This window comes from Neofelis nebulosa, chromosome 13 (genome assembly GCF_028018385.1).
Source record: "Neofelis nebulosa isolate mNeoNeb1 chromosome 13, mNeoNeb1.pri, whole genome shotgun sequence".
NCBI lineage: Eukaryota > Metazoa > Chordata > Mammalia > Carnivora > Felidae > Neofelis > Neofelis nebulosa.
Window position 1 is genome coordinate 5,817,150 of NC_080794.1, and position 16,055 is coordinate 5,833,204.

The window sequence follows — 16,055 nt, forward strand, 5'->3', positions numbered from 1 at the left end:
AGGATAGGCAGGGAGATCAGAGGACTGGGTAAGGAGATAAATTCACAAACAAGGAAATAGCCAGGAATATAAAAGTATTGGTGAAAGGTATTTTTCACCAAGAATGAGAGCTGGGAACCTCACTGGAGGCTCAAGGCCATGGCTTGACCAAGCAACGAGGATAGAGTTAGGCCATGCTGGGCAAGAAAAGCCATTCAGTCATTCATCTCCTTCGTTGGACACATATTTAATGAGAAACTCCCAGGTACCAGACATCAAGTTAAGTGGCCAGATCTGTGTCCTGGTCACTTGGAGCTCATGGTCTAGTGGAGAAAAAAGAATAGCAAAAGTACTTGGGAACGCACTGGAGGAACAGCCATTCCAGTCTTGAATAGTCAGATAATGCGAGGAAGCGACATGGAAGCTGAGACCCAATGGATAAGTGCGGGATGGAGAGGAAGCAGGATTTATGTAGAGGAGAGAGGACCGCATAGCCCTGAGATGAGAGGTTACAGGACTATCACCATAGACTGGGTTAGTCTGTAGACGCTGGAAAGTTAACTCATGGCCCCGTTCATTCAGGAATCAGGGTATTTGGTGTTTATGGGCTACCCTAGTCTGGAGGAAAGTCTCAAGGCAGGAAGACACCTCGGAGCAGGCAACTGGTGAGCACTCTCATTCAGTGGATCAAAAAGAACGACAAGCCAAAATAGGCCAGAACTCTGGATCATTGTTGCCCTGGAGACTCATAGCTCTGAAAAATCTATAAGGCCCTAGTCTGGTCTTTTATCCTCAAAGCTCCAGGTCTATCTGAAGAACCTCCTGCCTCTGCTGGCACTCTGACTATCAAAGGGGCTTCACGTGTGGATGAAGCATCATCTCTGTAGAGCTGGGAAGTCATGTGACCCCTTTAGATAACTTTCTGTTTATTCAACAGGTAGGAAGATTACATTGTCGAGCCTGATTTGAGGCTCACACTCCCAAAGGGTCCTTCAGCTGGACAGCGACTCTCTCTTTCTGACTTTTCATTTCCTTAGGACATTCCATACTTGGCCCATGACAGAGACCATAGTAGTCCAAGTGAACAATAGATCAAGAGCCACCTGCTCTTCGAAAGCAGAGGTCAAGATGCCAGAGTGACACAGTAGCTTATTCATACTTTCAACGAATATTTATTGAGTATATACTATGCGTCTGGCTCTCTGTAGAGAGAGCTCGCCCGGTGGTGAGCGAACCGTGTTCTCCATCTCATATAACCTACAATCCACTAAGTCAAAAAGCCTAAAGAATGTATTTGCTAGAATATAGGTCCATCAGTTCTAATAGACCTCAAAATAGTGGGATTTAAGATAAAACTTTCTTTCTCTCTCATATATCAGTTTAAGTGTAAAGACTCCAGAGCTCTCATGTCAAGACCCAGATGGCTTCCATCTTGTTACTCAGCCATCTTGAATATGTTGGCCTCATCCATTTAGTCCAAGATGGTTCACCACTAGATCCACATTCCAACGGTAGGAAGGAGGAGAAAAGTAAAAGGATGATAGGCACAAACCTCTCTCCTTATAGGCTCAGAAATTGCACAGACCTCTTTAGCACAAACTCTAGTTAAGAAACCAGTCACATGATCCTGCCATGCTGCAAGGGATGCTGGGAAACAGTCTCTGACGGCCACATGCCTCGTCACACTTTGCATTATTGTGAAGGAAGGCAAGAGTGGATATAGGGACAAGCAGTCATCTCTAATTAAGCAAAGGAGGTAAGTAGTAAGAGGAAACACCTCTCCAAGAACAAAGCAAATGAGTGGTCCAGAACTGAGCAGAAAAGGAAAAACCTACAAATGCATAGGACCCAAAGGGCAGGGAGAAAGGGGGGGGTGATAGCAAAAGACAAAGGGAACACTGACTCTTAGTCAACAGCTAAGAACTTGATCTGTATTGCCTTCTGAGTGAGGCACCACCCACGCACTAGAACAGGAGGGAAAGGGATGAAGGGGTGGTGGCCAGAGGCAGGTCTGATGAAATGAGCTCCTCAAGGACGGACACTTCTAGTTCCACAACTGCCCATTATGAGAACTCACTCAGAAAACTAACGGTGCTGACCATTAGCAATGCCAACCTGATGCCTTGCCAGCAGTCCTAATGGTGACCATGATGTCAATGACGATGGCAGTGTTGACACCAGATGGACTCTTTGTCTCTCTGGAATAGCGGCCAATTCCCTTAGCATCCTTGGCGGGAAGGTTCAGTGAGGTAGAAACCTTATTTGGAGCGGCGCTGGTAGGCAAGGGGGAAGTTCCCAATTGTGATTTACCTGAGATCATGTAGCCAATCCACAGCCAAGCCTGGCCAAATCCCCTCCTCTCCCTCTGTCACCTCCACCGAACCAGCCTCTTGTTCGGACCAGTTTAGTTTTGGATTTCTTCTCCAATACCGTTTGGTACGCTATGCAGTGATTTTCCGATATAGGTCAAATCCCAGACAGGTATATGCCACTCATTATCTATAAGCCCTAATTTATAAAACAGAAAGTAGAGGGTGACACTTCTCTTAAAAAGAGGGTGGTTTGCAATACAGCAATTACACTATCATATACTCTAGAATGATTCCTTTTCCATTCTGCTTTCAGGAATGCACCTGCTGCGGGGAGGGAGCACACCAGTTGGAGAACTTGAAGGCGGCCCTGTGGTGCTTGGGTTGCATTGAGTGGTTTAGCGAAGTCAAATGTTCAGTACACTGTGGTTTGGGGCTTAGGATTTTTTCTGTTAACAGTTTGCGGCATCTGTCGTCAGTCAAATACTAAGGGAGTGAACAGAGCACAGCAGTTTGGGGCTACACGGGGCTGGGCTGAATCTCAGTTCTCATTTTATGTGACCCGCAGGCAGCATTTGATGCAGCTGATTTCTCCATCCTCCTCCCCCTCGTTCCCCTCATCCTCTTTCCCCTCCACCTCCTTCCCCTCCTGCACTCACACCTGCCTTCCTGCCTTTTTGTTTTACTCCTGCCTTCCTGTTTGCTCTTTTCCACCTCCTTTGCCGGTTCCTCCCCTTCCCCGCAAGTGCCTCTCAGAGCTCGGTGTTCAGGTCTCTTCTTTTCTCCATGTGCACTCCCTGTCTCCATCAACGAGCTCCAGTGTGAGGATTTCAAATGCCTTTTACCTACACGATGATGCCAGTGTCTCATCTCCAGTCTCCATCCCTCTCCACGGCTCCGGACTCAGAGATCCGACCATCTGCTCGGCGTCTCCACTTGAACGTCTGACCGGCGTCTCCGATGTCACATGTCCAAAACAGAGCTCTCGGGTTTCTCTCCCAAATATTCTCTCCCCTAGTCTCCATTTCAAGGAACGGAGATTTCATTTTCCCAGTCGCTCAGCGCAGCTCCTTCTCTAACGCCCCACATCCAATCTTTCGGCAAATCGCATTGGCTCTATTTTCACCCGGTACCCAGATCCTGGCCCTGCTACAACCCTGATCTGAGCCACCATGGATAGAGCCTCCCTGCTCTATCCATGTCCCCTCAATCTGTTCTCAGCCCGGCAGCCAGAAGGATGATGTTGAAACCCCAACTGGATCAGGTCACTGCTTTGCTCAAAACCTTCCATGGCTCCGATCTCCGTGGGAGTACAGTTAAAATCCTTGGGACAGGCTGTGGAGGCCTTTGTGGTCTGCCTGTCCCTTCACAACCCCCACTCTGACTGCACTTCATCTGGCATTGCTGTTTCTAGAACATGCTGGACGCACTTGTGCCTCTGGCCCTCGGAATTCACTGCTCCCTCTGCCTGGGACCCTCCGCCCAGATCTCTCTGCTGCTTCTCCCACCTCCTTCAGGTTTGTGGTCACATGTGACCTTCTGGGTGAGGGCTTCCTTGCCCCTCCCCCCAAGTTACAGCAGCCCCTCCCAGTCCCACCAGCCCTCCCCTCCCCGTTCTCTATCTTATTTTTCCCCTTACACTCACCAACCCCCAACATACCATATATTTTGTTAATTATCTGGATTACCATTTTGTTTCCCTCCACCAGGACTGAAGATCTGGGAGAGCAAGAATTTCTGTCTGTCTTCACTGCAATTCTCCCAGCACCCAGAGTGGGGCTTGGGGCTGACCTACTCAGGGAGTAGGCACGCAGTAAATGTTGGCCGCATAAGTGGATGGAGTGAACGGCTGTGCCGCCTTCTCAGCCTTAAGCAGGATCCCTGATCTTGCTGGGTGGTAATTTCCGCATCTGTGAAATGGAGATGATAATGCCAACCCAACAGTGTCCTTATAAAGATTCGATCCAGTGCGTGCAAGAAACCCGCACGGTGCCCGGCACGCCGTAATTCACCGCTATTGCCGTTAACTATTTTAGAGGAACGTGGAGCTGCTTGAAACCCATAGCCTTACATAACCCAGCAGATGAACATTTTCTAGTGGAGCCCAAAGCCTCCTTGACCTGGTTGACCCCCAGATCGGTTAGGGAGAGGGGCCCCAGCTAGTATGGCGCCCCCGTGGCCACGTGCGGTGCACCCATCAGGCCGCCAACAGTATGTGCTGAAATTTACAGCATCTCAGAAGCTGTGAATCCAAAGAGAAACAAGATTTTGCCCCTCTCCTCGTGGAGCTCATCATCCTTCACAGGGACGGCCAGACAGGCAACTGTTGTAAGAGTGCGGTAAGGTCCAGGCAGCGCTGGGGCCAGTCTGTTGCCGGCCCAGCGTCTCCACCCCATCCCCATCTCACTCCCTCACACGCACCGAATATGCCCAAGGCTCCAGACCGTCCTAAATAAGGCCAAACAAAAGACGAACACACACTGGCCTGTCCCGATGGCAGGTATGCGAACCCTGCAGCAGCAGCAGCACGAACTCTTGAAGGTTCCTCTCGGTGCCGAGAGTTGAGTGTCTCCTCCACCGCAGGGCTTCATCTCCATGGCCACAGTCTTGCACTGAGGGAAGCTAGTCTAGAACAGGAACGATGGTCCGCGAGGAGAGAGGTCGTATGTGCCCTTCTGGGCCAACCCAAAACCCTAAGGGAGCTTAAACAAAGGCCGGGGAAGGTCCTGGCTGGCCTTGCTCCCTGGTCGAATGGGAAGAACGCCATGCGTTCTGGCCTCCTTCCTGGACACAACCTCCTTCCCCTCGGCCTCCTCACGGAACTTCCCACCTATCTCCAGAGCAGGTTGTTGGGACGATGGAGAAGGTAAAGGCTGGGGGTGGGTATCCACCCCCACGTTCCTTGGCTCTGCTCCACCCGTTACTTCACTTCACTTCACTTCACTTCACTTCGCTTCGCTTCACTTCGCAGCTGCCATTTTGCCTGTGGGGCCAAGGTCTTTCCTCAAACGGGCACCCAGGGTGGGGGGGTGGAGATGATTCACCCGAAGGATGCGGAAGGGCCTTCAGTAGGAGGGCATTTGGCTCCCCTGTAAATGCTTGAGCAAAAAGTGCTGTCAGGAGGCCATAGCCGGGGGCTAACCCTTCTCTCTCCAGGAGAGTCTTTATGTTTGACGAGGGTGTTTCCCCCACGGTTGCCAAGGTGCCAGCAGCTCCTACAAGATTCCACTTGATAAGGCAGGGCTAGGAGTGGGGACGGGAAGGGGTGCCCGGGGATTCGGCTTGGCAGGTGGCAAGTGGAAGCCTGCAGAAGATTTTGGCGCCCCAGGCCCTCCCGCTGCCGTGAGCCAGTGACTGTCCTCCCGGAGCAGAGCTTCAATGAGCACATCCGGAGAGCGTGCGTCTGGCCCCATGACAAACCGTCCTCCTCAGTAGTGGAAGGGGGAAAGCTCCGCGTGGTCAGCGGGGCCCCACGGAAGCGCAGAAGAGTCCCCGGTGCCCCCCCGAGGCGGCTGGCCATCCTGAGATGCGCAGCCTCTGTAACCACCAGATCGCACCCGGGGCCTGTTCTGAGCTCACCAGGGCTCAGCCCCCTCCCGCGCCAGGAACTGCACGTGTCAGGGGTGCATACGCTGGCCGGGGACCGGGGGACGAAACCATGCCTACAGCTTGTCCCCCAGACCCACCGTCCACGTGGCAAAAGAGTCCAGGGGTGGGCCGTAAGTCGACAGCACCCAGAGCTAAGTGGCTGGTGGAGATTGGATGGGTGATTGCACTTCCCGGACGCTCATCTGAAAGGACAAGGTGCGGACAGTGACGTGACGGCGGGAATGGAGACGGGCCGTGTCCAGCTGCTAACACGGTCCCGGGCGCTCGTTGGGAAAGCACTCAAGAAACGGTGGCCGCTGCCCCTTGGGGGTGTGAGGACACAAGGGAGGAGGCGAGAAGCTGGGTCCCCAACCACTCAGAGCCCTGATGTGTGGAGAACCTTGGCTCTGGTTGTGCCCGGAACATGCTTCCCCAACTTCACTCACCGCACTCTGGTATCCTGCAAGGTCTCCCCCACGTCCCCCCGGGCTCCGCAGGCAGACCCTGTGGGGCCTCCCTCCATACTTCTAGCACAGCCCTCTATGTTCTGGATGCTGAGTGTCTGCATTTGCCCCTCCCCCATGCCCCCACCACTTGGGTGTGGGGGTTCAGCCTCATTCGGTCCTGCCCCTTCCCTGGCGCAGAGGTGCCCATAAATGTGACTCTCCTCTGGGCCCCAGCTCCGCTTCAGAAAATGCCAGCAGCCCCAGGAGCAAGGATGAGGCGGGCCCTGTAGAAATAGGGCGGCGGTGATCCTTCCTCCCACCTGGACTCCATTCCCGCACGGTGCCGGTGAGATCATCGTTCATCAGCTGGAGGGCACCTGGCGTGCAGAGAGGGCAGGGGAGTCACGGAAGGGCATTTATGACTACATTAATGGCACATCAAAGACAAAGATCCGGCTCAGGGCCAAGCTGAACCTACACCCCATTTTTTTCCATGACCAAATGACAACCTCAGACCATTCCCAAAAACGTGGGCACCTTGAGAGCTCAAATCAGGTGACCGCCTTGTGCACAGAACATTCCTCTCTTTGAAACTGAAGCCAAGAGAAGGTACGTCCCATCCTCATTTCAGCTGTGGGTCTCCTGGCGGCTCTGCCTGACCCCGGAGTCTGAGCTAGGTCCCCTTGCTCTCATCTGTCATCCTTCCCCGGAGTTTTCTGCTACACAGAACTCACCACATAATCCAGGTATGCTCTAATGTGCAAGAGCGTTTGTTCAATATCCAGCTCCCCTCCATACCCATAGATACCAGGGCGGTGACGCATCCAAAGAGGCTAGGGCTGCGTGACAGAATTAGTTTCCGGTTGCCGCTGTGACGAATGTCCACAAACTTAGTGGCTTCAAACAAAATTAAATGTATTCATCAGAAGCGAAAACTCAGTCTCACGGGGGGTAGGATCAAGATGTCAGCAAGGGCTGGTTCCTTCTGGAGGCTCCAAGGAAAGAGCCCACTTCTTGCATTTTCCACTTTTGGAAGGCTGCCCGCGTTCCTGGCTCCTGGTCCCTCCCTCCGTCTTCCAAATCCCTCCATCTTGAAATCCCTCCGTCTCTGACCTCTGCACCTGTGGCCATGTCTCCTTCTTGGACCCTGACCCCACCCCACCCCTGGCTCTCTCCCTCTTATAAAGACCCTCATGCTGACATTGGACCCACTCAGATAATCCAGGATAATCTCCTCATTTCAAAACCCTTAACTTAATCGCATCTGAAAGTCCCCTTTACCGTGTAAAGTGACATATTCATAGGTCCCAGGGATTAAGACGTAGACATCTTTGAGGGGCCATTAGTCAGCCTGCCACAGCGACCTGTGTGACATGTATTTGGAAATCTTAGAAGAAAGGAGGCTTCCTAAATTCCAGCAGGCTCGCCCTCCAGACCTCAAGATGTTTTTGTAAATCTGTGCGTCCCATACGTGGAAGCCACACCTTACTCAACTTGGAGGTGATGTTTTCTCATCAGCTCTGTGTGTTTGTGAAGCATGCAAGTGATGTGACTACCTGTGTAGAAGCAAGAGGACCCCCTCCAGCGTGGGTTGAATTGTGTCCCCCAGAAAAATATGCCCTGGCCCCGCGACCTGTGAATGTGACCTTATTGGGATATGGGGTCTTTGCAGATGTAATCGAGTTAAGATGAGGTCCTGCTGACGTAGGCTGGGCCCTAACCCCAGTGACTGGGGTCCTTATGAGGAGAGCCAGATTTGGACACAGAGACAAGGACAGGGGGACGAATGCCACGTGAGGATAAAGGTGGAGATTGGGCTGATGGAGCCATGAGGCAAGGAATGCCGAGGATTTCCAGCCACCCCCAGAAGCTGAAAGAGGCAAGGAAGGATCCCCCCCCCAAAGCTTATGCAGGGAGCACAGCTCTGTAGCACCTTGATTTCAGATTGCTAGGCTCCAGAACCGTCAGAGAATATGATCCCATTGTGTCAAGCCACATGGCTTGCGGTCATTTGTAATGGCGGCCACGGAAACTGACGCACCCCTTCCCTCCCGCCTCCCCCCTGGGATCCCATAAATACGCCCTGAAGACCCTGCTAGAGGAACTGCCTCGCACGTCTATCTCCCAAGCTCTGGCGCTTGCCTTCACGGCCCACATTCTGGGCCACAGCGAAAGGCTCTGCCGCCGGGAGCGAACCACTGACGGCCCCTCGGTGGACTCAAAGTCCCCGCTGCGAGTTCGGTTTTTAACTTGTTTCTTGGAAAGCACCTCTCAGGACCATTTCAAGAAAAACAAACTGTGAGGTTTGCTTCGGATCTACTTCATGTGAATCATCAGCACTCGCTCCAACAGCAGACCAGAGGCCCGTCAGAGCTTTAGGACAAGACTGGGGCGTCTGCGAGGGTACGTGGCTGGAGCAGGGCTCCTGCACTCCCGTCGCCCCACACACCCCCTCGTTCGCTGGCCCCCTGCCCAGGCCTCTGCCCAGATGGACACAGAACTGCACAGTCAGCAAACAAGAACTTTCAAGGCGTATTGTTGTAAGGCTTACCACGTTGGCAAATTCAACAGGAACATTTTGAACTCAGACGGTTCCTTTCACCCAGAAATCCCACACCGTTTGGTTCCCCACCAACGCTGCGTGCAAAGCCTCTTGCTAGCTCCATCAGGTGAGCGGGAACCCTCCTGCTAAGAAGGGTGCACTCAAGCTAAGACCTAAAGGAAATGAAGGAGCCATGGGATGACTCAGGGGACCGTAGTCCGGGCAGTACGTGCAAAGGTCCTGAGGCAGCAAACAGTTGGCCAGTGTTCAAGAAACTGCAAGAAGGCCGATGGGGCAGGAGTGATGTGCATGTTCAGGAGCATGGAGCAAAAGGGGCTGGAGAGGGGAGCAGGGGCCAGGTCATGCGGAGTGTTGCTCTATTTTAAGTACAGTGGGAAATTACCGAAGGGTTTTGATGAAGTCCAGGGAGGGCTGACATAATAAATTCTCGTCCTCCTTTTTTCCCCTCCTTCTTTTCTTCCTCATTCTCTTCTTCCTCTTTTTCCCTCCCCCTCCCTGTTCCCTCCTTCTCCTTTCCCTCTCCTCCTCCTCGTCTTCTCTCCCTTCTCCTTCTCCTTCTTCCTCTTCCTCTTCTCCTCCTCCGCCTCCCCCTTCTTCTCCTCCTCCTTCCCCCATCACTTTTGCTCCGTGTTGAGAATAGACTAGACGTGAGCAAGAATGCAGGAAGTGGGCATCTTAGGAAAGATGGCCCAGGGCTCCGTACTCGGGTGGTGACCACAGCGAGGGGCAGAGGGCATAATCAGGAGTGTACCGGAGGCGAAATGATAGCATTTGCTGACGTGCTGGGGGCGGGGGGCGGCGGTGGCAGACTGCCTGCCCTTCACTGGGTCTCTGCCCCGACACGGAGTGGCACCCCCGGCCCACCAGCTCATAGGTGACCCTGGGGAAGCTGTCCCAAGGTGACCAGAGTCCCACCCAGGCCTCACTGTCATTAATCAAGTTGGATGGCTCCTCTCTGTCTGGTGCGAGATCCCTCAGTGACACTTTCCTCCCGCAGGACAGGTAGTAGTTTTTCCAAATTTTGATGGTCTCCTTTGCACACAATAGGGCCACGTTTCATTTTTTTAATTGGCAGGAAATATCGTGCCTGGGAGGAGCCCCCTGCCCCAAGCAGGGTCCTACCCCCAAACCAGTGGTGATCTGGTCAACCGGGCGAGAGCAAAGGAAACCTTGATGTGCAGCCTTTACCAGTTTCTACGCTGTAAATACTCTCCCCGGGGCCACTTTCACGCTGTCAACAGTTAAGTGACTCACAGGATTCCTGAATAGTTGACATTTGGTTCTGGCCTGACGGATCTGACCTCTGGTTCCAGCCTGCAGCAGCCGGCCGTGGAACGATGCTGCACGACTCCTAGTCCGGAACTCTCCACCAGGTGACCCTCTGCTTCTCAGCAAGCATGCTTGCCCAGGCCGGGAGCACAGTCCCCAGGAAACATGGGGACAGGCAGAGTCCATAGACCAGGGGACATCCTCGGTGACTCGCCGTGTGCTCAGTCTGTATAAGTTAGCTGCAAAACCACAGCTATTACTCAGGCGGCTTCTCTCCACTGGGGGTGAAGAGAATGGCCCGGCGGAACATTCCCCACGGGTAAGTGTGGGGAAGCATACAGAGTCAGAAAACCTGAGCGCCGGGCTCTGACTCCACCGCCAACTGGCCAAATGACTCCAGACAAGTCACTCAACCTCGATGAGCCTCGGCCTCCCGTGTCTGCAAAATGACGGACAGATCGTGTCTGTGGAGCCCACATTGCCAGGTTTCCTGGAGAATCTGCTTCTGACCCGGGCACCTGTGGGCTGAGAGGCCGGACGAGATCGCTGGGCTCGGACTCCTGGGCCAGCCGCCACGCGTGTCAAGCTAAGAGCCGGCTCCAACGGGCCGTCCCGTCCCCCTCCACCCTGTCCTCCGGGACCCCGGGAAGAGTCAGGGGGACGGAAAGGGAGAGAAGATGGAGACGAGTCAGGGAGGAGTGATGAGGTTTGATGGCCAGGCGGGTCTTGGAAGTGTAGACGAGGTAGAACTCCAAGATGGCGCCCAAGGTTCAGCCGATGCTACCGGTTCCCACGCCACGTGGCAGACCGTGTGAGCCTCTGGGCACACCCAACCTCGCCTCTTCTGCTAGCTGTGTTCTCTCCCTTCAAAACCGCAGAAGGGAGAGTCGTTGAGGGAGGTCAGAAGAGGGGACTGGAGGTGTTTAAACACCCAGAGAGCAAGGACTAAGTCCCTTCCTTCCCTTCTTGTTCTCAAGCCCTCCTGCGCATCCTGGGAACACTGGCTGTTGACACACGAAATACTGAGGCAACCTTGTTGGTGCTCTTGGCCCTCTACTTGGGTGAATGTGCCTTTTCAAAATCAAGATGTGCTGGGGGGGGGCGGTTCTTAATAAAAAAATATATGAAAATATCCCCACACAGAAAGGAATAGTGAGAGTGACCATATAAAAACAATTTCAGCTGAAAAAAAATAACACGGTTTCCCACCAAGTCCCAAAGAGAACCTAGGTTTCCATGGGATGTTCAGGAGGTGTAGAACTTCTAGCCGTGGGTGGGATGGGACGCATGCTGCCTGTCCAAATAAGCAAACATCCTCCCTGAACCCATATCCGTGCCCCACATGCCGTGGTTCCCATTTGCTTCCTGTTTTCGGCCCTCCCAAAAATACAGCTCACAGGCGTTTTATTTTCACCTCCTCACCTTGAAAAGCACAGATCTGCCAGAATGTGTCTGTCTTCGCAGGGAGACAAACCCAGCAGGCATTCAAGACACTCAGGCGAGAAGAAATGCATCCCATCGGAAAATTTCCATCGCCAGCATTTTTTTTTTTTAATTTCCAAGATAAATGGGGTTTTACTTATAAGAGCAAGGGCTCCATTATCTTTCAAATACTTTGCTGCTTCCAAGGAGCCGAGAAAATTGGTCATGCACCTGGCCAGCTGATCCAGCCTCAAAAAATCTTCCGACCTTAATGAAAAGGGCCTAATTTTTCCTCCCCTTTAATAAATGTTTCTTTGTTTCTTCCCAGCAATATTCAGCATGTGGGGCGGGCAGGCAGAATGCCCAGTTCGCGCAAATGGGCAGGCACACCTGATTCACCAGGATTCTTCCCACTGCCTCTAATCCAGGGAACCCTGCTCCAGAGGGCTTGGGAAGGGGAGCAGATAACTCAGCCCCCAATCTCCAGAGGGCCAAAGAACCAGTACGTTCCGATGTGGATTTGAAGGTTTACGTGTATGTGTGCGCATGGGTGTGTTAGCAGACCAAATTCTTAGAGGCCGCTTGAAGGTGTCATAAAAGATAATTCAGGTGGAAAACTCCCTGGAAAAAAAATTCCCCTGCTCTCCAGATGCCTGCGTCCTGACCTCCAGAACCTGGGAGAGAGTAGCAAGGATTTGGATTGTGGCCTACGGGCAGAATTTGCAGGTCTGTTTCCCAAAGAATAAATCGCAGCCCCTCAGGCTGGAACAGGCAGGTGCTGTGAAATCTGGCTGACGGGTCAACTTCAAGGTGATCTGCCTGCCACGTCTTCTCTCTGTTCAGCTAATCTCCCGGCACCCCCTTGGTGCCTGGTAAAGGTAAATCATTCTGACTACGTGTATGAAACGGGAGGGTCTTTGCATACCTGTAATTACTACCTGACAAGTCTCTGCGGAACCTGGGAGTTTCCCAGAGGGCCAGAAGGGCCACTTCTGGAGGGGGTAAGTCAAGGTGGGTCCTCCAGGCAACATCTGGCGAGAGGAACCAGAATTCAAGCTTACAGAACTGGGTTTTTACAGTTCTTTACAGGTCCTTACAGAACTTATGTTTTATTGCATGGCCGAGAGACTCAGAGTCAAAGTCCCCAGGCTCCTAAGCCGTGATAAACCCAGCCGAGATAGTCACCTATACCTGTAAAGGTCTCAAAATAAATAATGCATAATTCCCTTAAAGCAGCACCGTCCCACAGAAATATAACGTAAGCCACGTTAAGTCATTTAAATTTTCCAGAATGGAGGTTAAAAAAAAAGGAACAAGTAAGATTAATTTTAAATGATGTAGCTCAATTGACAAAAAATCTTATCGTTCTCATCAATAAATATAAAAAACTATTTGCTATAAATATCAAAACTGGGGCGCCTGGGTGGCTCAGTCGGTTAAGCGTCCGACTCTTGGTTTCGGCTCAGGTCATGATCTTGCAGTTTGTGAGTTTGAGCCCCATATCAGGCTCCACGCTGAGAGTGTAGAGTCTGCTTGGGATTCTCTTTCCCTCTCTCTGCCCCCCCCCGCCCCCGCTTATGCTCTCTGTCTCAAAAATAAATAACTCAACTTTAAAAAATATATAAAAATCATCAGTGAGATATTTCACATTCTTCTGTTCCACGTTCCAGGCTTGGAAATCCGAGAACATGTTATATTTCTGTCACATCCGAGTTTGGACTAGCCACATTTCAAGTCCCAATAGCCACAAGGGACACAGGTACTGCATTAGACAGTAGTCTCAGAAGGTGACATTTCTACCTCGCATTTCGACTTCCCATAAACATTTCATCTAGGACCAAAGAAACTGTGATACACGACATTTTATTTGACTTAGAGTCCTAGCGCTCTTAATAACATGAGAATTTCTAAAAGTTTCTTTTGACTAGTACTAAGTAGGTCTGAAGCCCAGACTTGGCCGGCACTTTTCTTTCAAATATTGATAACTGCAAGCAAGTGCGCATGACTCAGACTCATCGTTTGGGGCCTCTGGCAATAGAGAAAGAAAGAAAACCAGATTCCCACCGCTCTACCCCTTAGGGCCGTTCACCCACGTTCAGCCGAGCATATAGGTGCTGTCTGCCTGGGGACGTTGGGCACAAAGACTGCTCTCAAGGAAGGCACCGCTCGAGTCACATCCAAGCAGTGGGAGAATGCCTAAGGGTGCATGCGCCCGAGCGGTGATGGCCAGCAGGTGCTTCTCCTGGGAGTCTGCCAGATGGGAGACTCTCGGCCTGGATCCTGGAAAATGGCTAGACGCTCTGCAAGGAGGAAGGAGGAAGGAGAAGGACAGGAAGGTAGCCATAGACACGGAACGTGCAGGACCGTCGGTGAGCGCGGACAGGACTGTTCGTAGCAGGGACCGTCTGGAGCCACTGCCAGCGATGCAGCCTCACCCGTGACCAGTGTTCGCAGCGGCGTCAAAAAGCAAAAAGAAACAGGCGACGTTGATTTCAATAACTTTTTTTTAGTTCAGCCCCTTTATCCCCACTATCGTCATCTCAACGTGTGTGATAGTCTACCTTCTTTTTTTAGGTTAGCCTTGAACTCCGTGGCGTCGTTTACATTCACCACACGTCCCCACGTGGACCTGCCCCGTTCCCAGTGCCCCTTAGCCACCGGCGCCTGGCGGCTACCATATATGGCTGCGAAAATCTGGACGCGAGCGCCTGTATAAGGAGTCACAGCTCCTGCTCGGAATTCTGAGTCCGAGTGGGAAGGCAGACCGGCTTCAAGGGAGGCGGCTAGGGAGGAAGAGGGAGGTGGGGTCATCCAACATGTCCCAGGAGCCGGCGCCCGTCGCTGCGCGTCATCATCGGTGCCGGGCAGGCGACACCAAGCTCCTCCCGCGTGGTCCCGAGAGCGGCTGGGTGAACAGCGGAAAGGGAAACCGAGCGCTGAGGGACGTTTGCTAAATTTTGCCAAGTGCCTGGACACCAGATCACGAGGGTGACCCAGAAAACAGCCAGTGCACCTGTGGGGGAGGCTTGGCGGTCAGCCCGGCCGCGGAGGTCACCCGAGGTCACTGCCAGGGGCGCGGAGCACTGGGAGGCCGCCTAATGTGGAAATGTTTGGACGCCGAGCGGCGCAGGCGCAGCGGGCAGCCGCCGGCCGGGACCTGGCCGGGCCGGCAGGGCCGTGAGCGCAGCGCCTGACGGTAACCAGACGCTGCGGGGACGCCGGGAGCCGCTGCGCCCGCGCTTGCCAAGACCCCACCACATCTTTCCTAATAAGTCTGGCGGTGCCTGCGTCCTCTCGCTGCAGATCGGCCTCTCCCCTCCGCCCGGTCTTATTTAAGAAAAGGGGGTGGGGTGCTGCAGGAGAGGGAGAGCGAGCCAGCCCAGCGAGAACTTGGCCTGCTGCCCTGCTGTCCCCTGGCCTCCTCTCTCGGCCACAGATCCGCTTTGTGAATGGAGGGGGCGTTTTCTCCAAGGTGGCTCTCTAACCCTTTGGGCGCACAGGTCGCACTCCAGACGTTGAGCTCGTGTCAGACCCTTGTCCTGGCGTGGGGAGGGGGCGCCCCGATCTCCCCTGTGCCCTTTCTTTCCTCCTCTTCTCCTCCTCCCCCTCCCTGGAAGGGCGCCACCCACCTAACTCCAGAAGGAGGTCACCCTCCCCGCCACTGGGTCTGGCTGGGATCCTGGGCCCCGGAGCTGCAGCAGGGAGACGCTTCCTAGCGGCTGTCCCAGCCCCACTCCAGGGAGGGCAGGGTTACAACACGTGTGTGTTTGGGTCAGGAGCACTTTTGAACTATGGCTCCAAGAAAGAACAGCCTGTACAGCCACTCTGAGTCTCCCAGCAACAAAGAATGTGCAACAGATTAGCCCTGGCTTGCAAAACAATTTAAAAAAAAAAAAAAGAGGTGCAGGCTGGTCTCTTTATAGGGTTCTGGAGCAAGGGTGGCTGGATTGAAAGTCGCCCTCACTGCCTGGGCCGCAGACACCAGCCCCGCGCCCGCTGACGGTTTATGACCTTGGCTGACTAGTAAGCCCTTGTAACACCATTACTGTCGGGGTCTCGCCAGCTTCTAGACCCAGATGCGGTTGAAGGTCAGCCGCCAGGGGACAGGGGCTCTCCTGCCATTGGAACAAGGTTACAAAGAATAATTTTTCCTGCCCAAGGGTTTGTAGATGATTAACATGTTTCTGTTAACTGGAGAGTTAATAGTTATTCAAAGCACTCTTTGATAACGGGGGCGGAGGAGAGAAAATGAATGTGTTAACCATTAATCGAAGGGAAATGCCATAAAAGTTAGGGTGGAAAACGCGAAGCCTGGGAGAGGAATTCACGGGCAACCTCGTGGGGAGGAGGACAGGGCGCAGAATGAGGCCATAAAGTTCATGCATACTTACAGCCGGGTTTTGGGTTTTTTGTTTTTTGTTTTTTTTTTTTAATTCTTTTCCTTGTTTCGTTGTTCTGAGGAAACAGAACCGGGGATAA

The 16,055-nt window shown here is 53.0% G+C and overlaps 1 long non-coding RNA gene across 1 annotated transcript; it reads left to right on the forward strand.

The window, feature by feature from the left end:
* The first annotated feature begins 11,253 nt into the window (after positions 1 to 11,253).
* LOC131492553 (uncharacterized) lies at positions 11,254 to 15,968 on the forward strand. The gene is made up of 2 exons (XR_009252127.1): positions 11,254 to 12,577; positions 14,151 to 15,968. It is a non-coding gene; the product is annotated as an uncharacterized LOC131492553 (long non-coding RNA).
* Positions 15,969 to 16,055: the final 87 nt, after the last annotated feature.